The sequence below is a fragment of the Artibeus jamaicensis genome, unplaced genomic scaffold, assembly GCF_021234435.1.
Source record: "Artibeus jamaicensis isolate MK-2021 breed Jamaican fruit bat unplaced genomic scaffold, CSHL_Jam_final scaffold_3128, whole genome shotgun sequence".
NCBI lineage: Eukaryota > Metazoa > Chordata > Mammalia > Chiroptera > Phyllostomidae > Artibeus > Artibeus jamaicensis.
In genome coordinates this window covers 1,905,261-1,929,276 of record NW_026522036.1, presented here as the reverse complement: position 1 = coordinate 1,929,276, position 24,016 = coordinate 1,905,261, and positions in this window count along the sequence as shown.

The window sequence follows — 24,016 nt, the reverse complement described above, 5'->3', positions numbered from 1 at the left end:
CATTAAGTCAGGCTCACCCAGAATAATCTCCTTTGGATTAGCTGGACTGATTACGAACTTAATCATATCTGCAAAATGCCTTCTACCATAAAAAGTAACATGATTACAGGGCTGATATTTCATAATATTCACATGTTCCTCTCACTCTGAAAGGGAGGGAGTTGAGCAGGATGTGAACGCCAAAAGGCAGGGATCTTTGAGAGGCATCTCAGAATTCTGCCTATCCCACTGGGGAGGAAGAATATGAGTGGGAATTAAAGCTTTATTAAAGGATGCGGTTGCACAGGAAGAAATAAAATGAGAAACCACGTAAGGACAGGATTGAACATAGGGATAGAAAAATTAATGTTAGGCAGAGAAACATAATGTAATCAGCTGTAAGGCAAAGTTTCAAGGATTCATTGTCCAAAGTTCTCATCCATAAAAACCTTTTATTCTATATAACTTTGTAAATAAATGTAAGTAGAAAGGAAGCTATCTAACAAAGACAACATCAAAAAATAAAGTGATTTCCTCATTTCAAATTGCATTGCCCTCTTTTCACTTTAAAGGGCGCTCTTTACTAACAACACTCTTATCTTTGTTTTTACATTTTGCTGGAGCTGCTCCAGGCTTCCCTCATTTAGCAGAAGTTGTGAGACCCGCAACTGTCATAACAGGACAATAAAAGCCTGATGGCTGCTAAGTATAGGGAATCGTCTTACAGTTTCTACAGACAATTCTATTTATACAGCCTGGAATCTCAATCGCATTTTGAACAACAGTAACAAATGGTATTTGTTAACCTGCTCTGACTGCTTTTCTAAATGTTTCTTCAGCATTATTTTGATACTGTTTCCATTGCTTCAATCAGCATCTCCATTGCTGAAAACATTTACTGAAGCAGTGGCTACTGAAATCGTACTTCACAAAGGTCAATTCCGTACAGGATCACTGGACTAAAAAAATCTCAAAGAGGTCATACAGATAGATCATCCTCTTGGCTCCATGCAAACCGCCAAAAGATAACCATCCTACTCCAGAAATCTCTCCCCAAAAGGAAATTCTAGTCATTCTTTCAGCAGCTTCTTTCTGTGTCTTATTACCCTTGAGTTAGGGACTCCTTGTTCTAGTCGCTCTGGATAAGTAAAACAGCTGGTAACCACACTCCTTACAATGGCTGCTCATAAATCTGCCAACTTTTCCTAAGTCGCCTTCATCATCTCTCTTGCAGACCAACTACATTCGATACTTGGTAGTCAGTTTCATGTATCTTCAACATTCATGGCCAGGCTTTTAGCAAATCCATAAATGACACCAGATTTCCTAACATCCTATACATTTAAAGGAAAGAAATACATATTTAAGACAAACTAAGATGACACTTGTACCTTGCAAACTAATTGTTTTCCTATCTGTCTTTCTAGAAGCTCAAGTACCTAAGGTTATATGCACAAACCATGCCAAGAAAGCAATAACTACCTTATTACTGTTCCCATCAGCTCCTCCTCTTAACTATATTCAGTTAGTTTTTAGAGTCTTCCACCTTCAAAGGACCTGGGTTGCAGACAAATATGGTCAGTGGGACTCAGCAATTCTCCTCTGCTCCCTTTGGTCCTCTGATTGAATAAGTAATTGATAAGGTGAAATGCCACACCTTTGCTCCAATATGATCTCAATCTGCTTCTGAAAATATATTTAAGATTAACTATACTTTCATATCACTGCTCCATACAATGTCAATTTCCATCATTTTTTATGCTCTCGATTTCTGTCAATATTGCAAAATTTCCCACACAATAAATATTATAGCCTATTACACCAGCTCTCCTTAGAAGCTGTTAATTAGTAGCAACATCTAAGTATGAACTCCTTAAACAGTATTTTTTGGTTTGGTATCAATACTGTCCAATTGATTTTTTTCTCTTCCTACTAATTCTGAACAACACAGTGAACTACTAAAATCCAGTCCCAAATGGTTCTGCTTAATTATCTAATCAGAGACTCACTATTTTCATCAGCATTGAGTTAGGGAACAAAGCTCACTGTAAACAATATTGGGCTTTGCTGTAGGTACTGAACTAGGAACAGGATGCTAAGTTTCAAACCCTTTAAAAACAGAAAGTTGTACATTTTAAAGAAATCTATATATTTATTTATTGGGGGGCAGATTCTTTTTTTTTCTTTTTTAAGTATTTCATTGTTTATGCTGTTAGAGTTGTCCCACTTTTCTTCCTTTACCCCCCTCCACCCAGTCCACCCTCACTTCCATAGTCAGTTCCCTCACTGTTGTCCACGTCCAATGGGTCCTTCATATATGTTCTTTCACTAATCTCCTCATCTTCTTTCAACTAGTCGCCACCTCTTCCCTCCCCTCTTACAACCACTAGTTCGTTCCACGATTCTGTGCCTCCGGTTCTATGTAGCTCAGTAGTTAATTTTGTTCACTAGATTCCTCTTATAGGTGACTTCATATGGTATTTCTCTTTCAAAGACTGGCTTATTTCACTTAGCATAGTAGTCTCCAGTTCCATCCGTGCTGTCACAAAAGGTAGGAATTCCTTTTCTTTCTGCTGTGTAGTATTCCATTGTGTAAATGTACCACAGGTTTTTTTTTTTTACCCACTCATCTACTCATGGACACTTGTGCTACTTCCAAATATTGGCTTTTGTAAATAGCACTGCAATTAACATCATTAAAATGTCCATACTGCCTAAAGCAGTCTATAGATTTAATACAATCCCTACCAACATATGAATGGCGTATTTCATAGTATAAGAACAAATTTCCCAAAATTTATATGGAACCACAAAAGGCCCCAAACAGAAACAGCAATCTTGAGAAAAAAGAATAAACTTAGAGGAATCATACTAACTGATATCAAATTATTGTTTTTCAATAAAAGTATTTTATTTCCTTTCTGTATCTTTCTCATTTCATTTATCCTTAAAATTATGTAGTCTCTGTTATTATTGGGAACAGATTTTTCCCATGTCATTTATCTCGGTTTTTATTTAATTGAAAAATAGCTTTAATTTTTTGTATATTCTTACTATGCATAGTCAGATTGGAAATTTCCTTATTAACTCAAATTATTTTAAAATTGACTCTTGAGTTTTCTAGGTATAAAATGTATCTGTAAAAATAGATTGCTTTACTTTGTCTCAGTTTTTTTTCTTCCTTAAAATGGGGATAAGGATAGTACTTATTTTATAAAATTTCTATAAGGAATAAATGAATTAAAATACATAGAACATTTTAAAACTGCCTAGTATGCTTGTCTTAATAAATTTTAGCTATTAATGATAATACTAGGCATTCCTTTCTGCATGGTTCCTTAACTTTAGTTTAAAAATGGCTTACGTGTATTTCCATATACAAGGATATTTCTAGTGTCATTTGCTTTTCTCCTTTTTGGCCAGATGCAGAAAGCCTGTACCCTCTAAGTGTCCTTTGACTGACACAAGAAGAAGAAAAGAGTTCATCCAGAGTCAAGATAGTTTCAAATAAGAATTTAACAGGCCTCTAATTTTGTGTAACTTAAGTTCCAAACCCTAGCTCTTTCATATGTACAGAATAAGGCTAATCGCACCTCCTAATCCTGAATCTTGTGCAGATTAAAGGAGAGCATGACCACAAAGTACTAAGTACCATTTCTGGTAGACAGTAGATGTTCAGTGCATGCCAAGCCTTCCTTTTCCCCTCATTTGGGCATTCCCATCATCTCAGAACAGTCCTTTATAATGACCTTCAAATGACCAATAGACATACTGAGTTATCTTTTATTATCAGCAACTGGCTATAACTATCACATTTCAGAAGACTGATTGAAAACACACAAGAGCCTTGTGTTGTGTCAACCAAACATGCCCCTTTATGTGGTCCTTGCAATGTACAGGTCAGATCCATATACTTCTAAGAACCCACACTGAAAAAATGGCAGGTCACAGAAATACAAACAGGTTTTTTGGCAGATCATTTAGAATGAAAAAAAAAGGTCTATTCAAAAATATATTTGAATCTAAAAATAAAAAGACAACCTACGGAATAGGAGAACATATTTGCCAATACATCTGAGAAGGGGTTAATATCCAAAATTTATAAACTCAACACCAAAAAACAGCCCAATTTAAAAAATGGGCAAAGGACCTGAATAGACACTCCTCCAAAGAGGTCATACGGGTGGTCAATAGACATATGAAAAGATGCTCCACATCACTAATCATCAGAGAGATGCAAATTAACACCACAATTAGATATCTTCTCACACATGTCAGAATGGCCATCATCAATAAATCAACAAACTACGAGTGCTGGTGAAGATGTGGAGAAAAGGGAATCCTTTTGCACCGTTGGTGGGAATGAAGACTGGTACAGCCACTGAGGAAAGCAGTATGGCAATTCCTCAAAAATTTAAAAATGGATCTGCCTTTTTACCCCGTGATCCCACTTCTGGGAATATATCTGAAGGAATCCAAAACACTAATTCAAAAGACATAAGCACCCCATTGCAGTGTTATTTACCATGGCCAAGATATGTAAACAGCCCAAGTGTCCATCAGTGGATGAGTGGATGAAACAAATAGGAGATATTGCCCTGGCTGGTGTGACTCAGTGGATTGAGTGCCGGTCTGTGAACCAAAGGGTCACTGGTTCAATTCCCAGTCAGGGTTGCTGGCCAGAGACAACCACACATTAATTTTTCTCTCCCTCTCTTTCTCCCTCCCTTCCCCCATCTCTCAAAATAAGTAAATAAAATATATTTTTTAAAGCTATGGGATATTCACACAATGGATTACTCCCTGGCTTTAAAAATAAAAAAAGTTTTATATTTTGCAACAATATAGCTGGACCTGGAGAACAATATGCTAAGTAAAATAAACCAGTCAGAGAAAGACAAATACCATATGATTTCACTCATATGTGGACCCTAATGAACAAACTGAACTAATAAGGAAAATAGAGACAGACTTATAGGTGGAGAGCAGGATGACAAGTGTGGGAGAGATTAGAGGGTAGAAGGATTGAACAAAAAGGAAAAAGGACTCATGGACATGGACAACACTGTGCTGATTGCTGGAATGAGGGGTGTATAAGGGGACTAAATAATAATAAAAATACAATAATGATTAAATCACTAAAATAAAATAAAATGCATATTATAATCTAGCATTGATGATGGTACCAATATTTTAGTAATCAGATGGTTTCAGCATTCAGTAATGAAAGTTTCCAAAATCTTATGTTTGCACTTTTTGCATGAATGCTTACATAATTTATTATTTTTAAATTACCTATGTACATGTAAAATTGTCCATTCATCTTAAGCTCAAAGGCAACTGAAAACCAGAGTACTAGAGTTAGCATTTTTAAAATAAGCATCTTTATTCCATACACTGAGAATAGGATTGCAATCACTATATCATCCTGTCTCTGGAACATGTATGAACTGCAAACTAATGACATAAGCAATTTTGGTTAATTAGAATCAATAGTGTCACCTTTTAAGCAAACAATACTGATTGCATGATACAGAGGGAAGGCTTTTGAAATAATACTTTCATATATAATAAGTATTTATGTGAAAAACATATGTCGGGGGGCAAGCTTACTTTGACAGAGGCTATCCCTTTCTATTCCTGCCAATATAACAGCATTTTACATTCCCAAGTCAGAACTGAAGACACTTCCAAACACGAGCTATGAGACTTCTAATACCACAATATGTGTGAGTAAAGTTTCTTTTAAACTGACACAGAATCCTCTTAATGGGAAGGAAAAAAATAGCATTGGTAGTCATGAAGGGCTTTAATTATTCTGGCTGAAACTGAAAACTATGAAAAAATCAATTACTTCATAACTCAATATTTTTAATAAAAATTTTCTTCAATTATCTCACAATTTTATGAAAAAGTATTATTTCCACCAGAATGGCCCACTATATTGTAAGTCCCAATATATAGGAACTGGGGGCTATCTTGCTCACTATGGTTTACTTTTTGCTGAACACATGCTTCATACAAAGAGAGCACGCAACAAATATTAGCAACCTATCAAGTGTCCTATCTGACTCATGGGGACAGCCCCAGAAGTCAAGAAGCACGGGCCAACAGACATGCTTCATGTCCTGTTGCCCGTGCCCACACTTTGCTTGACTACATGACCTTTATAAGAATCACTCCTGTCATCCATCCAACACCTGCTTCATTATCACCCTCATGCTACCGATCTACTCTTTCCCCATTCTTACCTTCATGAAATCTTTTCTTGTGTGATCCAAATATCTAATGGTATAGTTGTAAGTTTGTCTCCCTTTGTTCTGTTGACAATGGGAGTGGAAAATAACTGAGCATTAAACCTACATCTATTTGAAGACCATTAACATAAAGCCGCCTTAGAGGAAGATGTTACTAACATGTCCTCAATAGGTTACATGTCTTTGAATTAAATGAGAAATTATGGTTGCATAAAAAAATATTGGGACATTTTTAAGAGCACATGTTCTTTTTAGCAGATGAAATTATTCCAGATCCTCAATCATTTTCCCATAGACTTTATGTTGCAACGGTTTGAAATGAGTCTTCAATGAATACTATTTGATTAATTGTAACTGAAAGCCAGTTTTGAACTGGCTCTGGGAGATGTACTCTGATAAAATGCAAAGAAATAGAAGATAAATAGTAAAGTCTAGCAGTTACAGGCATGGGGATTTCAGGGTCAAAGAAACCCAGACACCCAACAAGCTTTGCTATGTGCAAAGCATATGACTTTGGGCAAGACTTTTGACTTCACCAAGGTTCATATTTTTATTTTATAAAATGAGAGCATATACCCTATTGGTCTGTTGTAAGGATTAATTAGAATACTGTATTAAAAGTGCTTAGCACAATGCAAGTATGTTATAAATCTGAGCTACTTTTTATTAGCTATGCTTCCTCTCCTTGAAAAGCTTATTTGAGAACAGAACCCAGAAAAACTATTCCTCAGATCGTTGCTGTTTCTGTTATACATCCCGGGTCATATTCAATCCATTCTACTCTATAAATCTACCAACAACTCTTTTGGACTATAGCTTATCATATACTAGCAGGGAAACAACATATGTGTGCTCTTTTTGCCACTATAAGTTAAAGTTAGCAGTTCATTACCTAAGTAAGTAGCATGTAGCTGGGAATTTTGACTCTGCAAGGCCTGGAGTTTTGATAGGCAAGTGGCTAGTTAATGGATGCAGCACAAGCAAAACTGCTTACCTAGGTTGTCTGGGCCCTCAGCTGGCTTCAGAGGGCCAGGGACACAGGTGGTGGTACCATGAGATATCCTTTACCCTCAAGTATGACCAATGAGAAAGCAATGCTTATACATCATCCCTTAATACTAAGGTGCTTGGGTAAGAAAACAGGGTATGGTAAGTGCAGTATGCTAAGGTCCTTGCTGGAATTGGGCCTACAGACCAAATTATTCAATTTAAATTATTTAACAAAGGTCCCTAATTCCAAGATACAATCGCCCCATTAATCCCATATGCTATTTAGGAGGAAGGACAGTGTCTTTGGTTACTCCCCTAACGTTGGCTACTCAACAGATTGTTCAGCATCATCAGGAGCTGAGCAGAGCTATTCAGTGGTACCAGAAGGCACAGTACCATGCCCTGCTGCCTGCCACACAAGACAAGGGCTGTGGCAGCACTTGACATGCTATTTGCAGCAGAAACCAGGGCTCCTTTAAGATTACTCCAGTGAAACTATGTGTTGCTAATCAAAGAGAGACACCCCTGCCCCTTTATGGGGAAGGAAGAATGCAGCAGAAAACTTGCACTCCACCACAACTTCAAGTTTACTCATAAAAACATGTTTTTCTTGCCCCAAAAGAATAATATGATGCGGACACCAGCCCGCAGTGTCTGCATCATTATAGATGAAATGAGACATTCACACAGAGTACTGAGTCCTTTGGAGGAAAAGGGACAGCATGGCTTTTCTCTCAAGGGGAGCAAAAAGTCTCAGCCCTTGCTGTCACTGGCCTTTAATGGGTTTCTGGGCACATTACATGATGGACCTCATTTACTCTGCACAGGTCGCTTTAGGTGGTTACTTTGTATGGAAAACAAAGGAGCTAATGCTGCTAATCACATTACAGAAGAGGGATATTTGCAAATGAAAAGGGCAAAAGTGGTGGGACTGGTTACACTGGTCCTTGGAAGGTTTAGCATGGATTTTAGGAAGTTACTTTGCAGTAAATGTTTGCTACTGGGGGCCAGGCCCACCATGCAGAATGGTCTCTTACAATAATATCTAATGTTGCAATATTCAAAAGCCAAATCATACCTCAGATCAATAAATTGAGATTTCAGGATCCTACATTTATTTTATTTCTGAGATCTTCCAGTAGATAAGTTTCTGTATTCATTTCAGTGTCTATACTAATAATAGTTTTAATAAACTGAAATTTATGATCACAAAACAAGAGGTTAAAATGCTAATTACAAAAGCTTTCTGATTTTAATTGATGCGTACTGATATATGCTTCAGAAATATATTGAGAATGTTTTATGATTTGCAGCATCTGATTTTTATTGGGATCTCTAGAACAGGCAATGCTCGCAGAGGGAGGTTCAGCTCACAAAACACTGAGTTTATATAACACATTCGTGGCAAATTCCACCTCTCATGGGACTCAGGAAAGAAAGCCAGTTCCGAAAGCCTCACAAAAAAGCATCCTTCCCTTCTGCCACTGGCAATTCTGTCTTAAATCTATCGATGGCAAGTTCTCACCATTATAGAGAACACAGCAGGGGTAAATCATTTGTGTCCCAAGTTTCATACCCTTCTCATCACTGACATTTATGCCATTTTAGCTGCCAAAGAGAAAAAGGTCTGAACTCTAGTTATTGCAAAAGAAAACAGCTACTGAAGGATATTCAAAGCTAAAGTGTTTCATTAACTGTCTCTCAAAGACTGTAAATTTTTCTGAGAAGCAGATCTATATAACAATTAATGGAAAGCATTTCAGAAAAACTGAAGAAAAAATATGATCAGTAGTAATCCCTACTAAATGACCCATTCGGCATCTGGTTGAAAACCTGTCACCTTGGAGATCAAGGTTTTTGCCTTCATTTGCAGGGGATGTGTGATATTGTTCCAGAAATGTTTCTTGTTTACTCTGTGCAAGGCATCGTTCAAGTTGCTGTGGAGATATGGAGAAGGCCTTGCAAAAATGAATTGTAAAAAATTAGACTGAGGTTGTTACCAATTGCGGGTCAATTTATTTAGGAAGTACTTATTTGGGTTCAGTATATTGGCATGTGCAATCATGAGCTATATACAAAGATAACACTTTAGAGCAAGGTAAGTTAATAGGAGTCCTGAGAATATTTTCATTTCATAAAACAAAGGATCTCCAAACAAATGCTTTTTTTAAATGGCAATTTATTTCCTTGGTCAAAGGTTACCAAAAGTTTCTTAATATGTTCCATTTCTTTGGAAGTGAATAGGCAATTCTGAATATATAAATAGGACAAACCAATATGAAAATACTTTAAGAGCAGGTCTTCTCTTAGTAGACAAAATTATCCTAAAACCTTTATTATTTTCTGATAGGCTTAATTTTGCAATTATGTAAAATGAGTCTTCAACAGATGCAATTCAGTTGATAGTAACTGGACGCTAGCTTTGAACTGGTTCTAAGTCATGCACTGTGAAGAAATCCAAAGTAATGGAATGCAAGCTGCAAAGTCTAGCAAGTTACTGGCATAGGAGATTACTTTCTTAAGAGATGATGATTGTTGTACCATCATTAATAACTGAGATGGGGCATCTTCATTAGAGCGCAGTTGCTGAAATGTAGATACAACTACCATATTTTAATTTTTAGAAAGTAATAGGCTCTTAGGAATGTCTTTTAGAAAGACTGATAGGCTACAAATGCCTGGGGAGGAAAGAGAGTCCATAACTCCTGACAGTTCCCCAAAGTTATAACTCCATTAAATTTTTCCCAGGGTCCCTGGGATATGTTGAAGTTATCAAACATGAACTTCTTTTCACTGACTGAACAAGGTGGCAGATCTCGCCACCAGGATAACAGTGCACCCCTTCTCCACATATGATGCTTCATCAGGAGCAGTAACATCTACACCCCAAACTGTGCCTGGGCTAGGGGGACCCTCCTTACCCCCAGCTGGATAGGAGGTCATTTTTTAGTTTTACTTAAAACTACTCATGTGAATAGAGAGGGGGACAACATTTTCTTCTAGACCTAATTCTAGAACTCTAAGTGATTGCTCTGTTACTTGGATAAATTAAATGATTAACTAAATTGGAAACAATACAGAATGAAAATACGCTACCGGTTTTATAATGCTATGTGTTATGGCTGTCAAGTGACAAAAACTACTGTTTCTGTGAATGTGGTCCATTGTCTTCTCTAACTCACTGAAACATCGGCAGTGTCTTCATGGATCAAGGGAATAATGAAATAAGTACATTATTTGATGATTAAATTACAAATGTTTCATTCAGAGAACAGGAAACATACACACGCATGTGTATGTGAAGCTGTATAAAACATAAGTATGTAATTACATTATTTTTATCTGGGAATAAAATACCATGTGTTCACTGGCCATCTTCTCAGAGCTTTAACTCCTTTTCCCTTTACAGCTTACTAAAGGAGTCTGCAAAAGTGTTCTCTCCGACTTCAAACCAACTTGCAAATTGATCTTAAAAGGACATTGCGTTCCAACATCACTCACCATTTTTTGAGCAGCAACCAGTACTAATAAAATGTAGGCTAAAGACAACGTGCAGACCATTCAGTTTTTAATGTTTTGAAAATTTAATGATAATATTAAAAACATATACCAAAGAGCTGGAGGTTTTGTCCGGATTTCTCACTGGTTATGTCTGTCATGACTGTACTGTAATTTTCACATTGTTGTTGCTATTGTATCCCTAGTACAAGCTACACTGCAAGGCAATTCAGAGCAGCCCCAGCACCTGATACACTATGTCTCATGGAGCAGGGGCTCTGAAATGGCTCTGTGAAAAACACTGCTTATAGTACATTTGAGGATTTCAAACTTAGTTTTAGGTAATTAGAACATAGACTTTGGCCTCATTAATATGAAAATAAATATTGTGAAGACAGATATGAACATTATACATTATATGAACATTTAAATTATGAGTCAACCCCAAAGTCTAATATTTCAGACAAATAAGAACCATGAACATTTCTGTTTCCATTAATTGCGCAGGTACCCTTATTTTCATTAAGAGTGCATGCATTGATTAAATCTGCTCATAGCGAACAGCAAATTAAAATGTTCGGCTTTCTACAGATTTATGTGAAGTTCACTTGGCACGAACCCAACCATGTAGGCTTCTCCTTTTTTTCCTTTTTGTGTGGAACATATAATTGAAGAACAAGGCCCTTCATAAGAAATCATAATCATAATCATGCTTAAACTATTAATTATGCTTTCTTGAAACAAACATCTAGAATTCAGTATTCATCTGAACTGGACTCATTTATATGTACAATTTTTGACAGCCTCTAGTGTCAAACCACTGTCATCAGAGTTGTGGGAGACTAAACAGTGAGCTAAGAAAAGTATGATCCCAGGAGTTTACTACCTATAAACTTTTACACATGCACGCACAAGATACACGAGATGAATGCATGTTGATATCTGGTTAAGAGTAAAATTCAGGGTTTGACCACTGTTCTAAGAGTAAGGGGAGGGAACCCATCCACTTCTATTTGACATTCAGTAGGTGAAATGTTTATGTTTCACAGAAAAGATGCTTAAGATATGCTGTTTACTGTAATATTTAAATCCCAGTTATTCTTTCCTTCAGTGTTGTGCTCCCTTGCTCTTGTTCTCAATGTTACTCCACGTTTTTCAAACTCAGCTGTCATTCACACAGTGGCAAGACTGAGAAGACAAGTCTGGAGTATGAATATTAATATAGAGAGGCAGAGCCACCGGTTAAGAAACCTCAGGGGAAAGTGATTGAAGACTGGAGCTAAACAATAGAGATGCATGTGATATGCAAGTGTTTTGTCTGACTCCTCAGTTTCTGTTACTTTGTTTCTGAGTTGTCTTTTACTGAGCATGCTTTTTTTCCCTCATTGTGCTAAGCTGAGGGAACTTTTTTATGCAAGTTAAGCAACAACTTTCCTGAAATGTGCACCTTGCATTAAAATTTTCAGAATACTTCTTAATTTCAGAAAATGTGTAGCTTTTACAGTTTTAAGAAAGAATTTGCTAAATGAACTGATGTATAGTCAGTTTCATAATTATGTTCATGGGGAAATTGCTTGTAAATTAGATGATTTTCCATTGGGTTCATTTTGTGAGTGGTCTCTTGAAAACAGAGTACTTTTAATTATTACTCTATATCTTCATTATACATGTCTCTGCCTCACTTCCCACAATCTCTATCATAAAAATGCAATTGTGCAACTTTTAGCATTGGAGACCCTACAGAGTTCACCCAGTCCCAAAACTGTTCTGTTCATCTTTACACCAGCAAAAATTCCTCTCCATGATTGAACTATGAAATCACTTCCAAAAAAGTTCTGCCCACCAAGAAATAAATTAATAATTTTCAGATTTTATTAATGACCTCAGAAATAAAGGACAAGTACAGTGTATGTATACTGACGGCTATCATGCCACACAGTAGTAAATAAAATTAATGCTTTGGGTTAGCCTGTGTAGCATCAAAAGTGTCCATGTGTGATTTCTATTAGGTCTTTCAAAGCACTGTTAATATTTTACATTCCTTCATTAATTTTCCACAGGCAATCCTTGGCATATAGGAAGCCTTGGTTGTAGAATCTCTGGTCCTGCTAGGCAGCTTCTCTGTTTGTAAATGAGAAGTTACATGCAATCTGGCAACTGAAGTAAATGACGCATTGTGGAGAATGCTCTCGCAAAGGCAGAGTATTGTTAACTTTTAAAATTATTTAAGTCTAACACATGTTCAGAAAATTTTAAAAACATAAAAATATAAGTCCGTGAACATCTTTGTGACCACCCATTATCAATAAGAAACTAAATATTTGCAATACTCTGTTAGTGGTTTGTATACTCACTACCCTGAATCGTGAACAAAAGGCACTTGTATTTCAACTTTACTAGATAATGCAAAACTCTTTTGCAAAATTATAGCACCCATTTAAACTCCCACGGTTTGAGCATAATATCTTCTCTCACATGGTATTGTGGGGCTTTTTAATTTTAATACTGAGTAAGAGCTCATTATAATTTAATTTTCACTCCTCTCATTACAAATAAAGTTGGTAACTTTTTACATGTTCAGTGGGCATTGTTGAAATCCCACTACTAGATATGTGCCCTACAGAAATGTGTTTAGCAGTGCAAGAAGAGATATGGAGAAGAATGTTCATATAAATATTGTTATCCAAACAGTGAAAATTACTTAAATATCCACCAACATTAGAATGGCCAAATTATGGTGAATCCATACAACTAAAAAATATAGAGAAATAAGATGAATGAACTTAGCAAAAGAGGACAGTTTCTGGCTCCTTTCACATTGGATTGGCGCTTTTGCTTATTGACTTCTGAGTATTCTTTATGTATTGTGAATGGGAGTCCTTTGTCAGTTTACATGTTATAAATATTGTTTCCCATTTTGCGGCTTTCCTTTGCATACATTAGTGACATCTTTGGATGGACATAAACTCCTAATTTTGATATAGTCCAACTAACCAATCTTTTCTTTGGGGCTGTGATGCCCTCAGTCTAATTTTAAAATTCCCTCTATCTCCAGATATCCTATGTGTCTCAAAGTTTTATTATTTTGCCCCATTCTGCCAACCTTTTCTCTCCTTAGCTACCTACAGCAAAGTTACTGACAGCTCCCCGGTTGCAAGGTCAGGGCACCACACCTCTAACCTAATGCTGACGAATGCACAGGGTGCATCTGCTCTCCCGTTCAGACGATCTTGGAACTGTCTGCTGTCAGACCCAGAAACAGATGTATCTGCTATAAATCCTCCCCGCACACCGTACCCTGTTCCTCGACAGCTGAGCTAAACCAATGCCATTTCTTCTCACACCTTTGTATATGCTGTTTCTTCCACTTTATAATTCTTTGTTCTCTATTATCCAATTGGAAATATTAATAATTCTTAGTGGTGGCTCCTTCTACGTCCTCAGTCCAGTAGTCCTAAATAAATACACCTCTGTTCGGTTGGCCCCCAGATATTATAACAGCATAAAACATATTTTACAGACAGAGTGTTATTTTAATATCATGTCATTCCTCTGCTTGAAAGCTCTCAGTGATTCTCCATGACCATTTAAAAACTCAGAAACAATGCACAAGTTACAATGCTCTCCTGATCGGTCTGCAGCTACTACGCCAACCTGAAGTTTGCCCCTCCTCCCTTCATCATCCCCACTCCAGCCTGACCGCTCTTCTCCCTGGTTTTTAAACATGTCAAGTGCGCTCTTCCCTCTGGTTTGTTGAACACAGACTTTCTTCTGCCTGGAATGTTCCCTCAATCCAAACTGACACAATTTGCTTAATTAAAAATCATCTGAAAGCTAATTCCTTTGGATGTCTTCCCTTGACCATGCCAGCCTCATCCTCCCAAGGCTACAACAGACCCCTGTTCTGCCTTCTCACAGGACCCTGCACTTCCATCCTCATTGCACTCTTTGCTTCTGTCCTGAGTTGTTAAATATCCGTGGCCCCTAATTATCTGAGCCTCATTAATTTGTGGTAGTAATACCATTATTAATAAGGTCATGAATATAATGAAATAATGTATATTAAAATGGTCTGTATTCTGCAAAAATTGTTCTACAAATGTTATGAGACTATTCCCTATTACCAGCTGCATCTAGTCCTCAACAATAAGAACTGTTTTATGCTTCACTTTTATCCCCCTCAGTGCTTAACATAGTAAATATTCAATAAGAAATTGTTAATTGACTGATTTTTCAAATGGCAATATTAAACTGTTAACTGTCTGGAAACTCTCCAAATGGCAGAAGGCACATCCGCCATCCTATCCCACAATACCCACTAAAAGGAAGGAAGGGTGGAAAGGGAGGAGGGAGGGAGGGAACGCGGCAACTATAGCCTGCTAGCCCTTTTCAGTCACTTTTTGCAGACCTCACAAGAGCCAGGCAAAAACAAAAGAACAGCATTTTGAGTAAGTATGCTGCCTTTTGTCTGATTCACAAGCATTACAATAGATGGCCTGGTCATCATATTCTTGTGCCTCCCTTTACATTTAAAAAAACAGTGTCTTTTAGGTAAGCCATTAGAGAGGCCCTGGTACTCACGGAGCATAGGAAGTAGAGTCTCCAGGTCAGAGCTTACATAGGCAGGAATGTGGCTCTTTTTCTCAGACTTGAAAGCAGACTCCATGACCAAGTGACTGTCTTTCCCCTTCAGCTTTATCTAAATATGAATCGTAATAATCTTACTGCAACAGGATACCCACATCTTGATTATGATCTCCGAGCACTACAAGATCCAGGCAGGAGGTAAAGTGTAATTATCTCCATCTTATAACAATGAGGCTCAGAGAAGTTATTTAAATAACCCAGAACACAAAGCTAATACGTGGTAAGATAATCTTGATTTATTTCAAATTCACTATGTGCTGCAGAATATCATGACCATAATTTTGGGTTGAACTGCTTTATTAACTCGCTGATTTGTCTCTAATGTTATTTAATTATTTTTACAAGACCATGAAAACTACTCCTAAGTTGAATCGATACTACCAAAAGCACAAAAAAATAACTTAAAAATATTTTCCAAGTAGTCAGATGAAAGCAATGATTTGTAATATACAGTCAAAGCTCAATGAGTACCTGGTTATTGTTCTAAGTAACAGAGATGTACTATCACCTTGAACCTTCACCCTATGATAGGCGCTATTACAACTCCTACTTTGCACATAAGCCCAATTTTGTGCAGATGTGTTTGAATCTGCACAAAGATTCAACAACCTCACCGAAGTTGAATAGGTTGAGTAATTAAAGAAAAACAGAATATAAACCCAGGCCACAGTAGTTACCTCTACCCTGAGAAAGTCTACCACAACCCAGATACAAGTTGCATCTGGCTCCAGACACACAGTCAGAACAGAGGTGACAGTCATATAAAGAATCACTTTTCAAGAACCTTTGTAAGTTGTGATGTTTCCAAAGCCTGCAGAACTATGCCGCACGGGTTCAACATGAGGTCAACCCTTGGTCACTTCAATGTTATCAGCTTTACTACCAATGGTTCCTTTTTTCTCAAGATGGTGGGCTAACAATTTGTCCTAACAAGAAAGATAAACAAGAAGATCAAATTGTGAGCAAAAAAAATTGTTTTGGACTAAGTGAGTTTAAAGAAGTATCTCTGGTTGACTCTACCCTCTACAAAAGCATATCATGCTCAATAATATCTGCATCTTAGGCTTACGAGAATTCAGTCTCTTCCCTCCGTGCGAAGTGGTCACGGAGACAACTGGCAGCAAACAGCTCAGAGGAATAGAAGGAGCACTGGGCACTGAGTAAAATGGCACCAATTAAAGTTATTTCAATTTCCCATCATTAAAAATGGAGATAAGGTCTACTCTATTCTCCTGACCCACTTGTTGTGAGAATCAAGTTAATTAAATCACTATATAAACATAAAGTTGGGTGTAATAGTATTTAAGGACTCAGATTCATAATTATGGACCAAGATAAGATATAATATACTCAGTTCATGTAAACTAAGCTAACTGACTGGCAGCTAAACTCGGTGATCATAGGTGTTTCACACAGCGGTGTTGAGTGGAAGGACTGCATGCACCTCTGCACCTTAATATCCCTTTCTCTCTCTCTCTCCCCCACAACCCCCAACCCCAGCACATTCATCATTAGCATTCATGGCTAGACAGAGTCAGAGATGGGAATGAGGAAAACTGCCAAAATAGAACACAGATATCAACACTCCGGGAGTAAATATTAAATGCATGGGGGAGTGGAGAAATAAAGAGGCTAAATCAGAACATTTTATTCTAAATTACTTCCACTCATGTAAGGGGGGACCCGAAAAAAACAGAATTATTTTCCTGAGGGCTGGTGCCTTCTAGTACAGCCTTCCCCAGATAAGTGAGTGTTCTAGGAACATATCTGTGTCAATGTACCAGCTGGCGTTGTTGTGAGAGGCTGTGTTCAGCCTCAGTGAATTTTTTGAAGACTGTTTCAACATCTTTGCCCATTTCATGATGGGTGATTACTGAACACACCTGCCCACACAGCACTGCGTGTTCAGCAGTTTTCAAACAAAGGTAGCATAACCCCCTTGCCCCATCCATCCTATTCTCCTGATCTCACCCCAAGTGACTTTTTTTGTTTCCCTGGGTGAAAAAAGTCCTCAAAGGGAATCATTTTTGCTAACATGGAAAAGGTGAAACAAAAACCAGCAGGAGCACTAAAAGGTATCAAAATTGACAAGTTCAGAAACTGTTGTGAGTGGTGGAAAAAAACATCTAAATAGGTACATGGCATCAAATGGAAAGTACTTTGAAGGTGACTGAAGTTTAAATGTGGAAGAGTAAGTATACAATCTTTTATAAATAAATCCTGGGGTTTGGGGTCCCCCCTTGTATTGCAGTCTCAATTTGTGTGTTAGGGCTCACCCTTCCCACAGAGTCTGGGTCTCTGATATCTGCTCTCCTCTGTTCCAGTCCGAGATCTTTCTGGAAAAACAAGTTGCACCAATGACAAGGCTTAGGCTTCCTAATCTGCAACTGGGTCTTGATCAGGGACAGTGGCAGTGATCGCAGCAGCAGCAAAAGAACGTAATTCATACTCAATAAAAAGGGGAAGAACAATGCCTGTTTTAATTTCCCCAGTGTCTAATGACTGCTGACTTATTTCTTTGCCTAAAAGAATATTAACTACACCAAGAGCTTGAAATTAGTCTCACCATCCCAAGAACACAAATGCTACCACAAGGTTTCATGCCATCATCAGGAGCTCACAAAGTTCCAAAGCTCAGCCAAGGTCACTCATATCTTCCTTTTGGAACCCAGGTTAATGAATCTCTGGAGAAAAAATAATTTTTAAGAGATCAACTCCCCTCCTGGCCAGTAAAATCCCATTATAAATGGAGAAACATTTTTCTTTACAATTGCCATTCCCCTGATATATGTAAAATTGCTTCACTTTATGTCTTTATTATTTCTCGCTCCCCACCTGTCTTTCTAACCTTGAGGGTTAGATCTTGGTTGTTTGGGCAGATAACAGCTCACTGAACACTCCATGTGCACAGAGGCTCAGAGGGTCCATCTCCTGCAGAGTGGAGCGAGGGCATGATGTACATCTCATTCATTCAAATTGCAATGCCTACTGCCTTTCTAACTCTAGCTATAACTAGGAGATCGTGAATACTCACCAGTGGGTGTGAATATCTAGAGGAGTATAGAAATTAAAGGGCAGGACATCAAGAAACCCATGTGCCATCAAAGGAAAACCCAGAAGACAGTAGAACCGGAGGTCGGGTACAAAGAAAATGATCAGCCTCGAGTTCAACCACCATTTCTTATTTTGGCCATTCTAACAGGCATGTTGTGATAGCCCATTGTGGTTACAGTTTGCGTGTTCTTAATGGCTAATGATGCTAACACATTTCATGAGCTTAGCAGATGCCGTATCTGCTTTTCATCAAATTGTCATATCCTGCTCTGCCCACTTTCTAAATGGATAGTTTGGATTTTTATTGTTGAATTTTAAAACACTTTATATATTCTAATATGAATTCTTTGCTGAATATATCTTTTGAAAAGCTTTTCGTGTCAAGTCTAAGCATTCTTTGCCTAGCACCAGACGCTCACAAAGTTTCTTTATTTAAATATTATATTTTTATATTTTATGTTCACATGTTTAACACATTCATATTTTTTAGTCCATGCTCCATTTTGAGAGTTAACTTTTTATAAGGAGTGAAAATTAGGTGGAAGGTTTTTTTTTCTCCCTATAGATATTCAATTACTCTAGTATTATTGTTAAGAAGTCAGTCTTTCCTCCATTGACTCCATTGGACATGTTTGTGTTAGTCCTCTATTCTATTCCATTGCTCTGTGCAGGTATAAGACCATACAGTATTAATTATTATAGCTGTATAATAAATATTGAAATTAGGTAAACTGATTCCTTCCACTTTATTCTTCTGGTGTCTTTGCCTCTCCGTATAAAAAGTTTAGATTAACTTTGTATATAGCTATAGAAAGTCTTGCAGAGTTTAGATAGGAATTATGTTAAATGCGTACATCAGCTTGGGGAGAATAGACACCCTGACACCTTTTATTGTGTTCAGTCTTTCAATCTGCGATCATGGGGCATTTCTCTAGGTGCATATCGTTTGATTTCTTCCAGCAGCATTTCGTCCTGTGCACACATTACATGTGCACCTGCACACTTCTTTTATTTAGGAAATTTAAATGTTATTGTATTTTTTAAATTGGTGCTCACAAATACAATTGATTTTTGCATGTTTATCTTGCATCCTGCAACCTTGCTAAAAATCACTTAATGGTGATTAGGTTTCAGGAGGTGTTTTTTTTGTTTGATTGTTTCTTTTGTTTTGTTTTATATAGATTCTATGGGATTTTCTACCTAAAAAATTATGCCATCCGTGGGTTAGGAAAAATTCATTCCTTTATTTTGTATCAACATTCCATTTATTTTTGTTTTTATTATTATACTGGCTACAAATCCCATGCCATGTTGAATAAGAATCATTAAAGTAAACATCTTTGTCTTATTCCTGGTCACTGGGAAACACATTCAGTGTTTTACCACTAAGCACAATGTTAGCAAGATTTTGCTTTTAAAGACCTTCTTTTTTGAGTTGAGAAAACCGCCACTTTATTTCTATTTTTCTAAAACTTATTGTTATAAGCCAGTGGTGATTTTTGTTAAATGCTTTCTCTCACTGATTGATACAATCATTGATGTATTTTTCTTCAGCCTGTTAATACAATGAATTGCATCAATTGACTTTTGAATATTGAACCAGATTTGCATCAATGGAATAAACTCTAAGGGGTCATTTTGCAATTTTGTATATTTTGTTAAATTTCACTTCCCAATTTTTTCTTAAAGAATTTTGCACCTATATTTATAGGTGGTACTGGTCTGTAGTTTTCTTATTTTGTACTGTCTTTGGTTTTCATATCAGTATAAAATACTAGTTTCATACAACCAATTTCAAAATGCTTCTCTTTTTCTGGGAAAAATGTGTAGAATTGCTATTTATTCTTCTTTAAACGATTGAACATCTAGGCCCAGATATTTGTTTTTGGAGAATAATATAATTATAAATTCAATTTCATTAATATTTTAAGACACTTAAAATTATTTATTAGATGAGTTGTTCTGGTAGGTTTTTTTGGAAGAGGTAAAAGAACTAGGCCGTTTTCTATAAATTGTCAAATGTATTTGCATAGTTTTTTTAATATGATTTCCTTGTTACCCTTCTGATGTCTCTAGTATCTGTAGTGATATACCCATTTCATTTCTTTTTTTAAAAGGTTTTATTCATTTATTTTTATAGGGGAAGGGTAGGAGAGAGGGAAAGAAATATTAATGTATGTTTGCCTCTCAAGTGTCCTCCACTGGGAACTGGCCTGCAACCCAGGCATGTGCCCTGACTGGGAATCAAACTGTGGTTGTTTGTTTTGCAGGCCCGCACTCAATCCACTGAGCTATACCAGTGAGGGCCCCAATTTCATTTCTGATATTAATTATTTGTGTCTTGTCTATTTTCACTTGTTCAATCTTGGTAAAGGTTTTTCAAATTTATTGGTATTTTCAAAGGACCAGGTTTTTGTTTTATTAATTTTCTCTACTGTTTACTTTTTAATTTCATTGTTTCTACTCTTACCTTTATTATTTCCTTGCTTTTGCTTACTATGGGTATTTTGTTCTATATCTAGATTATGGAGGTGGAAGCATAGATTATTATTGGTTTTTGATTCTCTTTTTTTCTTCTTTTCTAATATATGCATTTAGTATCATAAATGTCTCTCTCATCACTTCTTTAGCAGTTTCCCACCAGTTATATGTTATATTTTCATTTTTATCCTACTTAGTATATACTTTTTTATTCCCCTTGAGACTTCCTATATGACTCATGCATTATTTAGAAGTGTGCTATTTAGTTTCGAAACATTTTGAGATTTACCCATCTCTCTGCTACTGAATTCTACTTAGATTTTATTGTAGTCAAAGACCACCTTGCACAAAATTTTCAGGCATGTAGTTTTTATTTATTGTTGAAGTATTGAAAATGCACATTTCCTGTTTGTGCAGCTCAGTGAATTCCCATAAACCAAAACATTTGTTTTACTAGGACTCACCTTTAAAAAATCAGCCTTCCCTTAGCTATTCTCTTATTCTTTTCTATTCACTGCATTCAAAGGGCAACTATATTCCTGACTTTAAATGCTATACGTATTTTGTAGACACCTTTTATCTGCCTAATGTAGTAAGTATCATTTTATTACTAGTTTTCTAAAGTTCTTTTTTAACTGTGTTAAAATATAAATAGGGCAAATTTATCATTTAACAGTTATCTATAATTGTAATTGTTTGAAACTGATCGAGTCTGAAATACAATTTATACTGTCAGTCTTGACACATGACCCATATACAATTGAAAGTAATACGTATTATGTTGTTATTATGTCCCCATGTGTTTACAAAACCCTTTTAGTTGATGTTGCTGAGTCCTCCTATATCCTTCATGAGCATGTTCTATCAGTCAGCCCCTGAAAATGGGTTTTGTAGGTTCCAACTAGAGTCATCAATTTGTCTATTTCCCCTTTCAGCACTATCAATTTTCGTTTTATTCAGGTTTTAGCTCTGTTGTATAAGATTGCTGTGCCTTTTCAGTGGATTATACCTGCTTATAATACCCATGTATATAAGGTCACACTCCATCTCTGTTTTTTCTTTACTCTGATGTCTACTTTATCTGACATAAGATAGGTGCTCCTGCTTTCCTGTGACTAAAATGTGCACGATATATCTTAGTATTTCCTTTTATTTTCAAGCTACCTAATCTTTACATTTGCAGTGAATTTTTTATAAAGAGCATTAGTTTTGTCATGCTTTTCAACCCACTCTTCTAATCTCTGTCTTATAATTGGTTTATTTACAAAAAGTTACATTTAATATAATTATTGCTATATTTTGGCTTAAGACTAGTGTTTTATGTTTTGTTCTGTTTTTGTTTCTCTGTTTTCTTTTGCCTGCCTCTGTCTGGAATACTTGAATAATATTGGATTGGCCAAAACATTCATTTGTTTTTTTTTCCATAAAATGGCTCTAGTAATGCTTAGTTATCTTTACTTTCATTCAAAACAATTTTGTTAGATTGTTTGTGACAGCCGTCATATCAGCATGCATTAAAAAACATATCAAAATGGGTGAATTTTTGGGTAGCCATTTTAATATTGAAGATGGAAGAAAATATGCAACATTTTTGACACATCATGTTTCATTACTTTAAGAAAGGTAAAAATGTAACTGGAACACACAAAAATGTGCAGCGTATGGAGAAGCTGCTGTGACTGATTGAACATGTCAAATTGGTTTGGAAATTTTGTGCCAAAGATTTCTCACTGGATGATACTCCATGGTCAGATAGACCAGTTGAAGTTTACAGGAGTCAAATCGAGACATTAATTGAGAACAATTAACATTATACCACACAGGAGATAGCCGACATACTTAAAATATCCAAATGAATGAAGTTATTGGTGAAAATGAAAATATATGCCTTTTATTTTATGGAAAAACTAAATGGACTTACAGCTAACCCAATATTTACAATTTGATTTTGACTTATTGTGTTTTTATTTTTGTAATTTTTAATTGAATTTATTGGAGTAACATAGGTTAATAAAATTATACAGGCTTTAGGTACGCAGTTCTACAATACATCATCTGTGTATTGTATTATCTGTTTGCCACCCCAGGTCCAGTCATCATTTATCAATAGTGTTGCGAGTGGATCTCAGTGCATAGTGTTTTAGCGGCTGCTCTGAGTATTACAGAATATATACATAACAGGTCTGCTGATGTCCTCACCAGTCCAAGTGAAATACGGAACCTTGCCTCCCTTTATTTCCCTGTACTCTTCCTCACTGACATTATAATTTCCCTTTGCACTCATTTAGAAGCACATCACACTGTGTAATTTTTGCTTCAAATGCCAAGCAGAATTTAGAAAATGCAACAGAAGAAGGAAAGCCTGATATATATACCCATATTTTGGTCTATCGTATTCTTTGTTCTTTCTTAATGTTGCTAAGCTCACACTTCTTTCATTTTCTTTCTGGTTGCAGAGCTTCCCTGAGCCATTCCTTAACAGCAGGACTGTCAGTGACAAGATCTCTTCGCATTTCCTCGCCTGCAAGTGTCCTGCTATGCCTTTCAGACCTGAAGGCCCTTTTCCGTGAGTGTAAAAACTGGGTTGGCAGTTCTTGTCTTTCAGCTTTTGAAAAATATTGTGCCACTTCCTGCGGCCTGCAGTTTCTGATGAAAAAATCCACTGTCACTCAAACGCCTTTCTCCTATAAATATTATTTTCCTCTGGCTGATCTCGCTATTTTTTGTCTATTTTCAGTTTTTATGTTTAAATATGACAGGTCTTGGCATAGAAGCCAAAATCAATAGGCAAAAAAAAAAAAAAGGATATCTTTGAGTTTATATTGTTTGGGTTCATTCAAGTTTCTTTTCTTTAAATGTGATTATTTTAAGGTATATAGCATGATGTTTTAATAGACATATACATTGGGAAATAATGACCAAAATCAAGTTAATTAACATATTCATCACCTCACATAGCTAATGCTTTGTGTGATGAGGACATTTGTGCAGTATTACTAACTGTAACCACCACACTGTACATTAGATTCCCAGAACTTCTCCATCTCATAAATCTGTGTTTGTACCACTGACCAGCTTCTCCCATTTCTCCCACCACCAGCCCTACCCAG